We start from the raw sequence: 5,046 nt of genomic DNA, 5'->3' as shown, positions 1-5,046 counted from the left end.
GTAGGTACAATACAATTTATCTCTAATTCTGCTGCACGTATGGACTGCTCGGCGAGTTTCACCATTTTGGATCAAGGAAGGAAAGGGGAGGGGAAGGTGCCTAAAGCTTTGTTCCTCTACAAATGCATCCAGGAGGTGAAGCATTTAACACCCAAGGGTCCAACCCCCCTCTCTTTCCTCCACTTAAAAAAAGAAGAAGCCTTTTTCTGTTTAACACGTTGGCAGGATTGGAATGCTGTTGAATTGAGCCAGCCCAGTGCAGCGGGTTTAGCATTTCATCATGTTTCCCCTGGGTGCCTCCTCCCTCCCCAGTGATCTCCCCCCCCCCCAACTCTCCTTTTGGCAGGGCTGCTTGGCATATGGGGAAAAATCTGCTAGTTCCAACACTCCATCCACCCCATTATCAATTAGGGAGCGAGTGATAAATTCGACACAGCTGGGGGCGTTTTTGTCCTTTTGTTGAAATGTACAGAAACCAGACTTCCCGGGGTTTTGCCTTCAGATTATGTTGGAGGATCACAAAATGAACCCCCCAGGGTCAAAGGGCACCTGGATTTGGGGAATCGGTGGGGAGGCGAGTTGGGGGTGGGAGCAAATACGGACTGAAAACCCTTGACCATTTCTTTTCCAAGACACCCCTTGCCTTTCAGAGAGAGCTGAAAAGTTCTGAAGAGCACAAGAAACAAAAAACCAACAAAAAGCCTGAAAAAGCTAACGGAAACCAGAAACGGCCTGGAACGCACTGTGTGCAGGTGATGTAACTCAGGTGGTAGGAAACCTATCAGTCATGCAAAGGGTGTGTGTTTGGAGCGGGTTCCCTAAACCTCCCATATCTGGAAGAGACACTTTTCGCCTGAATGAAAAATGGGATGCACCTCAGACTCTTACAGCAGAAAAGGTTTGCTTTTGGAAGGGTATGTGCCCCATCAGAGGAAGTTGCACACCATCATTCCACCCCGAAATGAGTCACAGCTCCAGTCTGCCTCCTTCCCATCAGCCTCTGCTGCAAGGAGGTGATTCTCCCCTGTGCTTGGAGCAGCATTCTCTCCCTCTCTTCTATAACAGGGGTTCTTGGATCCCCAGATGTTGTTGGACTACAACTCCCATCATCCCCTGCCGCTTCAACTGGGGGTGGTGGGAGTTGTAGTCTGACAACATCTGGGCACTCAAGCTTGAGAACCCTCGTCCTGTGATTACCAATGGCACTGCGCACGTACTATGGAGAGAATTATTATCTGAAAAATTAAATAGAAACGCTTACCAAAAATAGTTAAGATTAACTCTCTGTGTAACATAGTTCTTGATTCATCCTTCTTTTCATTATTCAGGCTTCCTAGAGGGAGGGGCAGCGGGCAAGCTTGTCCAATACCGAGTTAGGTTTTGCCAATGCTGTAATCACGACCTAAAATGGTAGCTGAGAATGGATCCTCCATAGTTAGGAAGAGTATACCTCCAAGGACCACATGCTAGAGACAAGCAGCAGAGACGCTTCATCACATGCTTGGCTTCTGGCTGACTGCTCTTCTGCAATATAAGAATGTGCATACCAGGTGAACCTAATCCAGGTAATGGGTGTTTTGCTGTTCTTGTCCACTTTAACATACGCCAGCTCTCCTCTTTTGTTTCTCCATCTGCTTCAAGTCCCTCTTAAAGCCTGGCTTTTAACACAGTCATAATTAATAGCAGAAGAAAAGACCATCCTTGATCCCTGCCACTGATGGATAGATTTTGGTTGAGAATTCTGTCTGTACTCTGCTAACCATAGAGAGCAGGGGAAGATAGAAGTTTGGCATACCCGGACGCACAAAAGCATACAGGCTCTAACAGTGTATCCGTCGTGTTCATTTCAGTACATCCTTTGGTTGAATGTTTCTGCATCTCTTTTTCCCAAAACTGAGCCAACAATCTCCTTGAAAAGGAGAATTTCTGCAGTGTGTCCCCATGCTGCAACTGAGTTAAATTCCAAGAAGGAAGGTTCCCTTGTATATATATTTAGCTGCACCCCTTTTCCTCTCCACTCTCATCCTCTCTCTTTCTCTGCAGTTCTATCCATCTTTGCACGAGTTTATTTTCCTAAAGGAAACACTAATTGTCTTCCTAAATAAACAGGTCTGATAAATATTTAACAGTGTGGTAGAGAAGCAAGGAAGGGCAGTAAAGCATACACTTCAGGAATAACAGCCAAGCAAAATAAATGAATTGGGGTTTTGCTGATAGGGGGTTAAAAATATCCTTGGCAGATCCAATCACGTGGGTTGAGATTGCTTTATTGTTTAATTTATTTCTAAAGAATCACACAGGGTCCCTCTTGCTAATAACTAAATTCTATATGTGAACATCGGCATGGATGTTCTTCCTCTGTATTTTCCAGCCCATTCGGAAAGCCACATGCTGAATATTTCAAGGGCATGATCTGCCCGGAAGATCTCCTGCACAGGCCACATAAAAATGAGGGGGAATTGTGAAGGAGCACTGTTTTGCTGGCTTGTGCTTCCTGTGTCTGCTCCTTCCCCCTCTTTAGCTAGCTGAGCTCTGTAATTTCAAAAACCCAACAGCCCAAAATATTTATTTACCATATTCCTATTTTTGGTATGCTGCATCATCAAAATTATTTTCATAGCATACCTTTTTAAAATTATTGTTTCAGATAATTCTGCTAATTTCGGCTCTGTTTTAATGCAATTAATTTTTCACAGTTCCCGATGGCTGTCATTAATAGAAAGTATCTTAAAAAAACACCCAAAAACAAATTAGGGGCTGCAGCAACATGAAGGCCTTTTGCTTGTCAACGCAAATAACAGCATTTCTTCTTTGGAACGAAGCTCCCCCACGATTATTGCCTCTTCCTGCTCGATCTTGTACAAGGGAATTTGAACAGTACTCATTCAAAAGTCTTCCAGCGAGGGGAACTGAACTTTCGAACTAAATGGGCCATCTTGGAGCTGATAATACAGTTCTTGGAGTCATTAAAAGTTACAGCTGTCCAACCAGTTTAAAGCACAGTCTGGATTTGTAATATTTATTGATTTCTGAACACAGGTGAAGCTTCAATTTTTCATACCAGCACTGAACAAAAATCTTTGCAAACTCCTGGGCGGCTGGCTTCGGCAGCTCTCTATTCAGACCTGTGGCTATCAGTCTGGCTGGGCAGAAGACCTTCCAGCCTCCCTCTCCAGCTTCTGCTTGGCATTCTCTCCTTGCCTTCTGCGTCTCCACTGTGTCGACATTTAGCTGTGATTTATTTATCGGATTTGCCCTTCTCTTTCTCCTGTTTGCATTTCCTTGTTCCTCTCTTACAACGCAGAATGGAGTCCCCATTAGGGGGGAAACGCTCACATCTTCTCTCCGCAGTGCATTTCTGCAAGAAAGTGGCTGCTTAAATTCAGTCCTAAAAAAGAAGACACGCCCCAAGCCTTCTTGTCTTTGAAGTGTGTGTGCAGGCAGAAGGGAAACCCTAATTTTCAAGCCTGGCCCAACCATAAAAGCAATGATGGTTGTTTAAAACAGGAATATTGTTAGGAGCGTCAACATAGCAGCATCCTCTGTGTCATAGTGTCCCAGTATCCTCTGGGCATTATAATGCATCATTGGTACCCATCTTGGATCACCCAGTGTGTGGCTGCAACTTCCTTCCTTCCTTCCTTCCTCAGAGAGGACACTCAAAAGATTTGTATAATTATAAACAGTGTAGAAAGGACAGCATAATTTTTCCCTTTTTCATAAGACTAGAACCCAGTAAAGCTGATGGTGATTAGGCTCAGGACTGACAAAATACAGTACTTCTTCACATGATGACTGATTCACCTGTGGAATTCTCTGCCACAAGATGTGGCGATGAGGTGGGTTGGGAAAAGGGTTAGACAAATTTGTGGCGGAGAGGCCTGTTGATAGATATTAGCCATGGCAACTTAATCCAAAGGCCAGTGTGTCTGGGTATGATGGGAGTTTTAATCCCATAATGTCTGGGGACCCAAGACTGGGAATCTCTGACTTAATGGAACTTCCATGTAAAGAACATAGAAACAATCGTAGCTGCCTTATACTAAGTCAGACCCTTGGTCCATCTAGTTCTGTATTGTCTATACTCTGCAAGGGTTCAGGCAGGGGTCTTTCCCTGCCCTACCTGGAGATGCTGCCATGGACTGAACCTGAGACCTTCTGCATGCAAAGGAAGAACTATGGATTAAACTGATCTGTGGATTAAATGGAATTTCTCTCTCTCTCTCTCTCTCTCTCTCTCTCTCTATCTCTATCTCTCATTTTCTCTCTCATTTTCTCTCTTCCTCCATTCCATCTCTCTCTCTCTCTCTCTCTCTCTCTCTCTCTCATATTCTGACTTCTAGATCTCTCCCTCCTTCCCCACCCCCCACCCCTGAATTCAAAGTACATGGACTTGTTTGTTTAATTGCCAGCCTGTAACTTCCCATTGCCTTATCAGCCCCGGATCTGAAGGAATTAATTGAGTGTTAACGCATTTTATCTTTGAACAAACGAGGCCCCCAAATCTCTCCACTAATTGCCTTGGCCTGGCTGAGAGGCGGTAATTATCTCTACATTAGCTGGAAATTTCTCCCCTGACTTGGAAAAGAGCAAGGAGGAGGAGGAGGAAAGAAAATATCTGTGCAGCAGAAGAGCGGGGAAGGGGGAGGAATCCACACTGCAACACAATCTGGGCTCACATCAAGAACATAAGAGCCCTGATGGATTTGACTGAAGCTCTGTCCGGCTGAGCATCCTGTTTCCAGCAGTGGACAGTCCAGTGTCTCTGGGAAGCCCTCAAATGTGTCATAAATGCAACAGACATCCACCACCCTTGCACCTTTTACTCTGAGATAGATTGCCTCTGTTTTTGGAGGTTCTATGCCTCATCGAATTGTAGAGTGGTTAGAGTGCCCGGCTAGGACCGGGGAGAACTGGATTCTCAATCTTGACAGGCCATGGAGCTGGCTGGGTGACCTTGGGGTAGTCTCTCCTTTAGTGGAACTTACCTCGCAGGATTGTTGTGAGGATAAGAAGAAGGAAAGGAGAAACACGTATGCCACCCTG

Source organism: Hemicordylus capensis, chromosome 7 (genome assembly GCF_027244095.1).
Source record: "Hemicordylus capensis ecotype Gifberg chromosome 7, rHemCap1.1.pri, whole genome shotgun sequence".
Classification (NCBI taxonomy): domain Eukaryota; kingdom Metazoa; phylum Chordata; class Lepidosauria; order Squamata; family Cordylidae; genus Hemicordylus; species Hemicordylus capensis.
Note: the sequence above shows the minus strand (reverse complement) of the source record.